Genomic DNA, 12,575 nt, shown 5'->3' on the forward strand with positions numbered 1-12,575 from the left:
CCTTTCTCTTGACCTCCTGCCTCTTTCTTTTATACATCTCCCACTCATTTGCATTTTTTCCCTGCAAAAATCATCCAAATACCTCTCTCTTCTCTTTCACTAATAATCTTACTTCTTCATCCCACCACTCGCTACCCTTTCTAATCTACCCACCTCCCACGCTTCTCATACCACAAGCATCTTTTGCGCAGGCGGGCAAGGGAGCGGGTTTGGATAATATTGCAGTGGAATTTATTAAAGAAATGGGGGTGACTGTATTGTTGACTGGTTGGTAAGGTTATCTAATGTATGTATGATCCATGGTGAGGTGCCTGAGGATTGGCGGAATGCTTGCATAGTGCCATTCTACAAAGGCAAAGGGGATAAAAGTGAGTCCTCAAATTGAGGAGGTATAAGTTTGTTGAGTATTCCTGGGAAATTATATGGGGGCTATTGATTGAGAGGGTGAAGGCATGTACAGAGCATCAGATTGGGGAAGAGCAGTGTGGCTTCAGAAGTGGTAGAGGATGTGTGGATCAGGTGTTTGCTTTGAAGAATGTATGTGAGAATTACTTAGAAAAGCAAATGGATTTGTATGTAGCATTTATGGATCTGGAGAAGGCATGTGATAGAGTTCATAGAGGTGCTCTGTGGAAGGTATTAAGAATATATGGTGTGGGAGGCGAGTTGTTAGAAGCAGTGAAGTTTTTATCTAGGATGTAAGGCTTGTGTACGTGTAGGAAGAGAGGAAAGTGATTGGTTCTCAGTGAATGTAGGTTTGCGGCAGGGGTGTGTGATGTCTCCATGGTTGTTTAATTTGTTTATGGATGGGGTTGTTAGGGAGGTGAATGCAAGAGTTTTGGAAAGAGGGGCAAATATGCAGCCTGTTGTGGATGAGAGAGCTTGGGAAGTGAGTCAGTTGTTCTTCGCTGATGATACAGCGCTGGTGGTTGATTTGTGTGAGAAACTGCAGAAGCTGGTGACTGAGTTTGGTAAAGTGTGTGAAAGAAGAAAGCTGAGAGTAAATGTGAATAAGAGCAAGGGTACAGTAGGGTTGAGAGACAAGTCAATTGCGAGGAAAGTTTGAATGGAGAAAAACTGGAGGAAGTGAAGTGTTTTAGATATCTGGGAGTGGATTTGGCAGCGGATGGAACCATGGAAGCGAAAGTGAATCATAGGGTGGGGGAGGGGGCGAAAGTTCTGGAGCCTTGAAGAATGTTTGGAACTCAAGAACATTATCTGGGAAAGCAAAAATGGGTATGTTTGAAGGAATAGTGGTTCCAACAATGTTATATGGTTACAAGGCGTGGGCTATAGATAGAGTTGTGCGGAGGAGGGTGGATGTGCTGGAAATGAGATGTTTGATGACAATATGTGGTGTGAGGTGCTTTGATCGAGTAAGTAATAATAGGGAAAGAGAGATGTGTGGTAATAAAAAGAGCGTGGTTGAGAGAGCAGAAGAGGGTGTTTTGAAATGGTTTGGTCACATGGAGAGAATGAGTGAGGAAAGATTGAACAGGAGGATATATGTGTCAGAGGTGGAGGGAACGAGGAGAAGTGGGAGACCAAATTGGAGGTGGAAAGATGGAGTGAAAAAGATTTGAGTGATCGGGACCTGAACATGCAGGAGGGTGAAAGGCGTGCAAGGAATAGAGTGAATTAGAACGATGTGGTATATCGGGGTCGACGTGCTGTTAGTGGATTGAACCAGAGTATGTGAAGCGTCTGGGGTAAACCATGGAAGGTTCTGTGGGGCTTGGATGTGGAAAGGGAGCTGTGGTTTCGGTGTATTATACATGACAGCTAGAGACTGAGCGCGAACGAATGTGGCCTTTGTTGTCTTTTCCTAGCGCTACCTCGCGGAAATGAGGGGGGAGGGGGTTGTTATTTCATGTGTTGGGGCGGCGATGGGAATGAATAAAGGCAGACAGTATGAATTATGAACATGTGTATATATGTATACGTCTGTGTGTGTATATATATGTATACGTTGAGATGTATAGTTATGTATATTTGTGTGTGTGGACGTGTATGTATATACATGTGTATGTGGGTGGGTTGGGCCATTCTTTCGTCTGTTTCCTTGCCCTACCTCGCTAGCGCGGGAGACAGCGACAAAGCAAAAATAGTATATATATATATGTTTTTTTTTCTTTCAAACTATTCGCCATTTCCTGCGTTAGCAAGGTAGCGTTAAGAACAGAGGACTGGGCTTCTGAGGGAGTATCCTCACCTGGCCTCGTTCTCTGTTCCTTCTTTTGGAAAATTAAAAAAAAAACGAGAGGGGAGGATTTCCAGCCCCCCGGTCCCTCCCCTTTTAGTCGCCTTCTACAACACGCAGGGAATACGTGGGAAGTATTCTTTCTCCCCTATCCCCAGGGATAAGTATATACATATATATATATATATATATATATATATATATATATATATATATATATATATATATATATATATATATATATATTTCTTTTTCTTTTCTTTCATACTATTCGCCATTTCCCGAATTAGCGAGGTTGCGTTAAGAACAAAGGACTGGGACCTTTGAGGGAATATCCTCAAATGGCCCCCTTCTCTGTCCCTTCTTTTGGAAAATTAAAAAAAACGAGAGGGGAGGATTTCCAGCCCCCCGCTCCCTTCCCTTTTAGTCGCCTTCTACGACACGCAGGGAATACGTGGGAAATATTCTTTCTCCCCTATCCCCAGGGAGGATATATATATATATATATATATATATATATATATATATATATATATATATATATATATATATATATCCCTGGGGATAAGGGAGAAAGAATACTTCCCACGCATTCATCACGTGTCCTAGAAGGCGACTAGAGGGGACGGGAGCGGGGGGCTAGAACCCTCCCTTCCTTGTATTTTAACTTTCTAAAAGGGGAAACAGAAGGAGTCACGCGGGGAGTGCTCATCCTCCTCGAAGGCTCAGACTGGGGTGTCTAAATGTGTGTGGATGTAACCAAGATGAGAAAAAAGGAGAGATAGGTAGTATGCTTGAGGAAAGGAACCTGGATGTTTTGGCTCTAAGTGAAACGAAGCTCAAGGGTAAAGGGGAAGAGTGGTTTGGGAATGTCTTGGGAGTAAAGTCAGGGGTTAGTGAGAGGACAAGAGCAATGGAGGGAGTAGCACTACTCCTGAAACAGGAGTTGTGGGAGTATGTGATAGAGTGTAAGAAAGTAATCTCTAGATTGATATGGGCGAAACTGAAAGTTGATGGAGAGAGATGGGTGATTATTAGTGCATATGCACCTGGGCATGAGAAGAAAGATCATGAGAGGCAAGTGTTTTGGGAGCAGCTGAATGAATGTGTTAGTAGTAGTTTTGATGCACGAGACCGGGTTATAGTGATGGGTGATTTGAATGCAAGGTGAGTAATTGGCAGTTGAGGGAATAATTGGTATACATTTGGTGTTCAGTGTTGTAAATGGAAATGGTGAAGAGCTTGTAGATTTTTTTTTTTTTTTTTTTTTTTTTTTTTTTTTTTTTTTTTTATACTTTGTCGCTGTCTCCCGCGTTTGCGAGGTAGCGCAAGGAAACAGACGAAAGAAATGGCCCAACCCCCCCCCCCCATACACATGTACATACACACGTCCAGACACGCAAATATACATACCTACACAGCTTTCCATGGTTTACCCCAGACGCTTCACATGCCTTGCTTCAATCCACTGACAGCACGTCAACCCCTGTATACCACATGACTCCAATTCACTCTATTTCTTGCCCTCCTTTCACCCTCCTGCATGTTCAGGCCCCGATCACACAAAATCTTTTTCACTCCATCTTTCCACCTCCAATTTGGTCTCCCTCTTCTCCTCGTTCCCTCCACCTCCGACACATATATCCTCTTGGTCAATCTCTCCTCACTCATTCTCTCCATGTGCCCAAACCATTTCAAAACACCCTCTTCTGCTCTCTCGACCACGCTCTTTTTATTTCCACACATCTCTCTTACCCTTACGTTACTTACTCGATCAAACCACCTCACACCACACATTGTCCTCAAACATCTCATTTCCAGCACATCCATCCTCCTGCGCACATCTCTATCCATAGCCCACGCCTCGCAACCATACAGCATTGTTGGAACCACTATTCCCTCAAACATACCCATTTTTGCTTTCCGAGATAATGTTCTCGACTTCCACACATTTTTCAAGGCTCCCAAAATTTTCGCCCCCTCCCCCACCCTATGATCCACTTCCGCTTCCATGGTTCCATCCGCTGACAGATCCACTCCCAGATATCTAAAACACTTCACTTCCTCCAGTTTTTCTCCATTCAAACTCACCTCCCAATTGACTTGACCCTCACCCCTACTGTACCTAATAACCTTGCTCTTATTCACATTTACTCTCAACTTTCTTCTTCCACACACTTTACCAAACTCAGTCACCAGCTTCTGCAGTTTCTCACATGAATCAGCCACCAGCGCTGTATCATCAGCGAACAACAATTGACTCACTTCCCAAGCTCTCTCATCCCCAACAGACTTCATACTTGCCCCTCTTTCCAGGACTCTTGCATTCACCTCCTTTACAACCCCATCCATAAACAAATTAAACAACCATGGAGACATCACACACCCCTGCCGCAAACCTACATTCACTGAGAACCAATCACTTTCCTCTCTTCCTACACGTACACATGCCTTACATCCTCGATAAAAACTTTTCACTGCTTCTAACAACTTGCCTCCCACACCATATATTCTTAATACCTTCCACAGAGCATCTCTATCAACTCTATCATATGCCTTCTCCAGATCCATAAATGCTACATATAAATCCATTTGCTTTTCTAAGTATTTCTCACATACATTCTTCAAAGCAAACACCTGATCCACACATCCTCTACCACTTCTGAAACCGCACTGCTCTTCCCCAATCTGATGCTCTGTACATGCCTTCACCCTCTCAATCAATACCCTCCCATATAATTTACCAGGAATACTCAACAAACTTATACCTCTGTAATTTGAGCACTCACTCTTATCCCCTTTGCCTTTGTACAATGGCACTATGCACGCATTCCGCCAATCCTCAGGCACCTCACCATGAGTCATACATACATTAAATAACCTTACCAACCAGTCAACAATACAGTCACCCCCTTTCTTAATAAATTCCACTGCAATACCATCCAAACCTGCTGCCTTGCCGGCTTTCATCTTCCGCAAAGCTTTTACTACCTCTTCTCTGTTTATCAAATCATTTTCCCTAACCCTCTCACTTTGCACACCACCTCGACCAAAACACCCTATATCTGCCACTCTGTCATCAGACACATTCAACAAACCTTTAAAATACTCATTCCATCTCCTTCTCACATCACCGCTACTTGTTATCACCTCCCCATTTACGCCCTTCACTGAAGTTCCCATTTGCTCCCTTGTCTTACGCACCCTATTTACCTCCTTCCAGAACATCTTTTTATTCTCCCTAAAATTTACTGATAGTCTCTCACCCCAACTCTCATTTGCCCTTTTTTTCACCTCTTGTAGATTTATGTGCAGAAAAAGGACTGGTGATTGGGAATACCTGGTTTAAAAAGAGAGATATACATAGATATACGTATATAAGTTGGAGAGATGGCCAGAGAGCGTTATTGGATTACGTGTTAATTGATAGGCGTGCGAAAGAGAGACTTTTGGATGTTAATGTGCTGAGAGGTGCAACTGGAGGGATGTCTGATCATTATCTTGTGGAGGCTAAGGTGAAGATTTGTAGAGGTTTTCAGAAAAGAAGAGAGAATGTTGGGGTGAAGAGAGTGGTGAGAGTAAGTGAGCTTGGGAAGGAGACTTGTGTGAGGAAGTACCAGGAGAGAGTGAGTACAGAATGGAAAAAGGTGAGAATAAACGAGGTAAGGGGAGTAGGGGAGGAATGGGATGTATTAAGGGAAGCAGTGGTGGCTTGCGCAAAAGATGCTTGTGGCTTGAGAAGCGTGGGAGGTGGGCAGATTAGAAAGGGTAGTGAATGGTGGGATGAAGAAGTAAGATTATTAGTGAAAGAGATGAGAGAGGCGTTTGGACGATTTTTGCAGGGAAATAATGCAAATAAGTGGGAGATGTATAAAAGAAAGAGGCAGGAGGTCAAGAGAAAGGTGCAAGAGGTGAAAAAAAGGGCAAATGAGAGTTGGGGTGAGAGAGTATCATTAAATTTTAGGGAGAATAAAAAGATGTTTTGGAAGGAGGTAAATAAAGTGCGTAAGACAAGGGAACAAATGGGAACCTCAGTGAAGGGGGCTAATGGGGAAGTGATAACAAGTAGTGGTGATGTGAGAAGGAGATGGAATGAGTATTTTGAAGGTTTGTTGAATGTGTTTGATGATAGAGTGGCAGATTTAGGGTGTTTTGGTCGAGGTTGTGTGCAAAGTGAGAGGGTTAGGGAAAATGATTTGGTAAACAGAGAAGAGGTAGTAAAAGCTTTGCGGAAGATGAAAGCCGGCAAGGTAGCGGGGTTGGATGGTATTGCTGTGGAATCTATTAAAAAAGGGGGTTACTGCATTGTTGACTGGTTGGTAAGGTTATTTAATGTATGTATGACTCATGGTGAGGTGCCTGATGATTGGCGGAATGCCTGCATAGTGCCATTGTACAAAGGCAAAGGGGACAAAGGTGAGTGCTCAAGTTACAGAGGTATAAATTTGTTGAGTATTCTTGGTAAATTATATGGGAGGGTATTGATTGAGAGGGTGAAGGCATGTACAGAGCATCAGATTGGGGAAGAGCAGTGTGGTTTCAGAAGTGGTAGAGGGTGTGTGGATCAGGTGTTTGCTTTGAAGAATGTATGTGAGAAATACTTAGAAAAGCAAATGGATTTGTATGTAGTTTTTATGGATCTGGAGAAGGCATATGATAGAGTTGATAGAGGTGCTCTGTGGAAGGTATTAAGAATATATGGTGTGGGAGGCAAGTTGTTAGAAGCAGTGAAAAGTTTTTATCGAGGATGTAAGGCATGTGTACGTGTAGGAAGAGAGGAAAGTGATTGGTTCTCAGTGAATGTAGGTTTGCGGCAGGGATGTGTGATGTCTCCATGGTTGTTTAATTTGTTTATGGATGGGGTTGTTAGGGAGGTGAATGCAAGAGTTTTGGAAAGAGGGGCAAGTATGAAGTCTGTTGTGGATGAGAGAGCTTGGGAAGTGAGTCAGTTGTTGTTCGCTGATGATACAGCGATGGTGGCTGATTCATGTGAGAAACTGCAGAAGCTGGTGACTGAGTTTGGTAAAGTGTGTGAAAGAAGAAAGTTAAGAGTAAATGTGAATAAGAGCAAGGTTATTAGGTACAGTAGGGTTGAGGGTCAAGTCAATTGGGAGGTTAGTTTGAATGGAGAAAAACTGGAGGAAGTAAAGTGTTTTAGATAACTGGGAGTGGATCTGGCAGCGGATGGAACCATGGAAGCGGAAGTGAATCATAGGGTGGGGGAGGGGGCGAAAATTCTGGGAGCCTTGAAGAATGTGTGGAAGTCGAGAACATTATCTCGGAAAGCAAAAATGGGTATGTTTGAAGGAATAGTGGTTCCAACAATGTTGTATGGTTGCGAGGCGTGGGCTATGGATAGAGTTGTGCGCAGGAGGGTGGATGTGCTGGAAATGAGATGTTTGTGGACAATGTGTGGTGTGAGGTGGTTTGATCGAGTAAGTAATGTAAGGGTAAGAGAGATGTGTTGAAATAAAAAGAGCGTGGTTGAGAGAGCAGAAGAGGGTGTTTTGAAATGGTTTGGGCACATGGAGAGAATGAGTGAGGAAAGATTGACCAAGAGGATATATGTGTCGGAGGTGGAGGGAACGAGGAGAAGTGGGAGACCAAATTGGAGGTGGAAAGATGGAGTGAAAAAGATTTTGTGTGATCGGGGCCTGAACATGCAGGAGGGTGAAAGTAGGGCAAAGAATAGAGTGAATTGGATCGATGTGGTATACCGGGTTTGACATGCTGTCAGTGGATTGAATCAGGGCATGTGAAGCGTCTGGGGTAAACCATGGAAAGCTGTGTGGGGCCTGGATGTGGAAAGGGAGCTGTGGTTTCGGGCATTATTGCGTGGCAGCTAGAGACTGAGTGTGAACGAATGGGGCCTTTGTTGTCTTTTCCTAGTGCTACCTCGCACACATGAGGGGGGAGGGGGATGGTATTCCATGTGTGGCGAGGTGGCGATGGGAGTGAATGGGTGCAGACAGTGTGAATTGTGTGCATGGGTATATATGTATGTGTCTGTGTATGTACATATATGTGTACATTGAGATGTATAGGTATGTATATTTGCGTGTGGGGACGTGTGTGTGTGTGTAAACATTATGTATGGGGGTGGGTTGGGCTATTTCTTTCGTCCGTTTCCTTGCGCTACCTCGCAAACGCGGGAGACAGCGACAAAGCAAAATAAAAAAATAAAAAAAAAAAAAAATATATATATATATATATATATATATATATATATATATATATATATATATATATATATATATAAACAAATTGATCGAATCATTCCCAAAGGAAGGAGGAACATCAGGTATGACTGTGAGCCAGCTCCATTCTCCAGGAATGGAACTTAAGTCCCATAGATTGATGATTTGTTTTACTAACTACTGCACTGCGGAGGGTCGTGAGTATGTGTTGGTTCATTCACCTATACGTACCTTACGGGTATGACCTTTTGACATGAAAGCAGTGCTTGTCGCTGTAACCTAAGTCGCGAGATAATCAAAAGTGAAACACAGACTTTGCAGTAAACACAGCATGGACAATAAACCCAACAAAGACCATTACAGAACCTACGGCAAACTATGGTCATATACCCGGTCGTCATATAAACTACCTCGAGACCTGTCATCATACAAGATCTCTTTATATCCTGTGTGTCGGGCGTCAGGTCAGGTCATGAAAGATGGTCTGCTATTGACTCGCAGTCCTGATGTCAACCAATTTGACCCGACGTTGATGACAGACCGGCCGCTCGTGAGGGATGGTCTGTCACTGGTGTCCAGTGCCCAGTCACCCTCCTGGACTGACACCACAATGAAGGTACGACCTTCAGGATAATGACGTGGCCTTTGACCTGATCCTTTAGGGTCAAGTGTGGGTGTGGACGGCTAATATCATGTTGACCCTGGAAGTGGACGGCTTATTTTGTGTTGAACCTAGTTGTGGACGGCCTATGTTGTGTTGACCCTGAGAGTGGACAGTCTATCATATGTTTTCCCTGGGTGTGGACTCCTATATTGTGCTTCCCCTGGGTGTAGACGTTCTATCGTTTATTCCCCTAGGTGTGGGCGGTCTGCCTTGTGTGTCACTTGGGTGTGGATGGTCTATCTTATGTTCACCCAGTGTGTGGACGTTCTATCGTATGTTGACCCTGGGTGTAGACGGCCTATCTCATGTTAACCCTCTGTGTGTACGGCCTATCTTGTGTTGGCTCTGGGCGTGGACACCTGTCTTATGTTGACTTGGGGTGTGAGGTTTCTATCTTATCTTGACCCTGCTTGTGGACGCCAATGTTATGTTGACCCTGGGTGTGGACGGTCTATCTTATGTTGACCCTGGGTGTGGATGCCTGTCTTGTGTTTTCCGCGGGTATGGACGGCCTATCTTGTGTTTCACCTGGGTGTGGACTCCTATATTGTTTTTACCTGGATGTGGACGGCTATTTTATGCTTCCAAACATTACAGCCACATCAACGATGACGTGAAATGTGGTGTTCGAAGCATTAACACACCTAGAAAAGACATTAACATAATACTTAACGGTCGTGACCCATACAAGGCTCGTGGCTCGGATAAAATTTCACCATATATGTTGAAGATTTGTGCTGATACACTTGATGAACCTCTTGAAACACTGTTGAAGATATCGCGACAGAAAGGCAAGGTGCTAAGGGAGTGGCATTAGGTAAATATCATACCTTTTAATAAGAAATTGGATCAGATAGAGTGGTCTGTATGGTACTAGAAAACATGATTAGAAAACAAATGAATGAATTTCTACGAAGGTGAAATTACCTAACTGACAAAATAGCCCGGATTGATGGAAAGGTAATCATGTGTAACAAAATGCTTAGATTTCTACGCGAGTAAGCTCCGTCTTAAACCAGGGATGTTGTTCGTATCTGGACTACCTGAAAGCATTTGACACTATACCACATGGGAGGCGGATTAAGAATGGGCATAACCTGAGCAGGAAGGAATGAGGAGAAGACTCAGACAGAAGATTGTCTCGGTGAAAGGAAACAGAGTACGCATTTCAGACGAGCTTTCTCTGAAGGGGTCGAGGTGACCAGCGGAGTACCACAGGGCTCTGGTCTGAGACTTTCCTGAAGGTGCTTCTTCCTGATCATGTTTCCAGATGAAGCAGAATTCATGTGAGAAGTGAAAAGCGAGAGGGATTGCATCATCTTACAAGGGAATCGAAACAAACTCCAAAGTTAATCTGCTACATGGTTGATGACATTCAACCCGAGCACGTGTAAGGTATTGAGGATACGACAAAGCGAAAGAAGACCTCACAATGATTGTTATCTGGCAGGAACTAAGCTTCAGGATTGTGACCTTGAGAAAGACTTGTGAGTCAGCAACGTCCGTACACTGTCGCCAGACTCCTACATTAGAACACTTAGGCCGAAACAAACTGGCAGAGAGAATGGCTTTCAACTGTATTGGTAAAGAAATGTTACGTGAGGTGATCGTTTTCTACGTGAGGCCAGAACTAGAATATGCTTCTCAAGTTTGGTCACCGTACCTGAACACGCATAAAGAGCTTATAGAGACGGTCCAGAGGAAGGCAACAATGATGATACCAACCTAAAGGGAGCCAGTTTACAGGGAGAGTTTAGATGCTTTATTTTCGCTCACTTTGGAAGAGGAAGGGGTGACCTATTCACAACCTTTAAGATTTTATAACGTCGATGACGTGGAGTGAAGAATTCTTAAGAAAGATGTAAGGATAGAACGAGCAGAGAACGCAACATGAAATTAAACAAGACAGTAAAGATATGAAGATGTAATTATATAAGAGAGATGGGTGAATGTAATAGAATGACTGAGGACATGGTTAATGTAGCCAGCATGATAGATTTAAGTTGTATGACAGAAGAGAATGTTCAAGAGATGGGGACCTACCAGTGTAAACCTTCCTCTTCGTGCAGGACATATAGCTGATGATGAATTGGCTATCACACACACACACACACACACGCATACACACACACACACACACACACACACCAACCTCAGCCAGGTTATTTAGTTCATGGCCAGCCTCTAGGAAAACATGAAAATCTGGGATTGGATTTGGCCTGACCGACTGCTGCGTCCAGGATTCGAACGCGGACTTACGTATGTGTGAATCATGGTCAGTGACGCTAGCCACTACACCGTGTAGGTGTGTGTCCATGTGTGCGTATGTACACGTATATCTCACTACTGATGCGCACACATGGCAGAATGTGTGTATGTACTCGTGGCTGCGTGGTAACCAGTGTTGCGACAGAGGGTGTGTGTCCCCCTCCTGGGGCGAGCCACGTATGGTTGTGTCCCACATAATGATGACACACACACACACACACCCTCCTTCATAATGCACACCACTACCACTGTCCTCTGTTGTGGTCACCAGTTGATTGTCATCATTGCAACTGGTGATGGACGATGTGTATGTGGTGGGCTCATGATGGGGTGTGAGGATGGATGGTGGGGTATGAGGGTGGATGGCAGGGTGTGAGGGTGGATGATGGGGTGTGAGGGTGGATGGCAGGGTGTGAGGATGGATGGTGGGATGTGAGGATGGATGGTGGGGTGTGAGGATGGATGGTGGGGTGTGAGGATGGATGGTGGGGTGTGAGGATGGATGGCAGGGTATGAGGGTGGATGATGGGGTGTGAGGATGGATGGCAGGATGTGAGGGTGGATGATGGGGTGTGAGGATGGATGGTGGGGTGTGAGGATGGATGGCAGGGTGTGAGGATGGATGATGGGGTGTGAGGATGGATGGTGGGGTGTGAGGGTGGATGGCAGGGTGTGAGGGTGGATGGTGGGTTGTGAGGGTGGATGGTGGGGTGTGAGGATGGATGGCAGGGTGTGAGGGTGGATGGTGGGTTGTGAGGGTGGATGGTGGGATGTGAGGGTGGATGATTGGGTGTGAGGATGGATGGTGGGGTGTGAGGATGGATGGCAGGGTGTGAGGGTGGATGATGGGGTGGGAGGGTGGATGGTAGGGCGTGAGGATGGATGGCACGGTGTGAGGGTGGATGATGGGGTGTGAGGATGGATGGTGGGGTGTGAGGATGGATGGCAGGGTGTGAGGGTGGATGATGGGGTGTGAGGGTGGATGGTGGGGTATGAGGATGGATGGCAGGATGTGAGGGTGGATGATGGGGTGTGAGGGTGGACGGTGGAGTGTGAGGGTGGATGGTGGGGTGTGAGGGTGGATGGTGAGGTATGAGGATGGATGGTGAGGTGTGAGGATGGATGATGGGGTGTGAGGATGGATGGTGGGGTGTGAGGATGGATGGCAGGGTGTGAGGGTGGATGATGGGGTGTGAGGATGGATGGTGGGGTGTGAGGATGGATGGTGGGGTGTGAGGGTGGATGA

General features: G+C 45.0%; 1 long non-coding RNA gene across 1 annotated transcript in view; it reads left to right on the plus strand.

Moving 5' to 3' along the window:
• The first annotated feature begins 1,180 nt into the window (after positions 1-1,180).
• LOC139750888 (uncharacterized) overlaps positions 1,181-12,575 on the plus strand; it is a 330,261-nt gene continuing 318,866 nt past the window's right edge. The window contains exon 1 of the long non-coding RNA XR_011713244.1: positions 1,181-1,226. This is a non-coding gene — a long non-coding RNA (uncharacterized lncRNA). The remainder of the gene's footprint in view (positions 1,227-12,575) is intronic.

This window comes from Panulirus ornatus, chromosome 10, assembly GCF_036320965.1.
Source record: "Panulirus ornatus isolate Po-2019 chromosome 10, ASM3632096v1, whole genome shotgun sequence".
Classification (NCBI taxonomy): domain Eukaryota; kingdom Metazoa; phylum Arthropoda; class Malacostraca; order Decapoda; family Palinuridae; genus Panulirus; species Panulirus ornatus.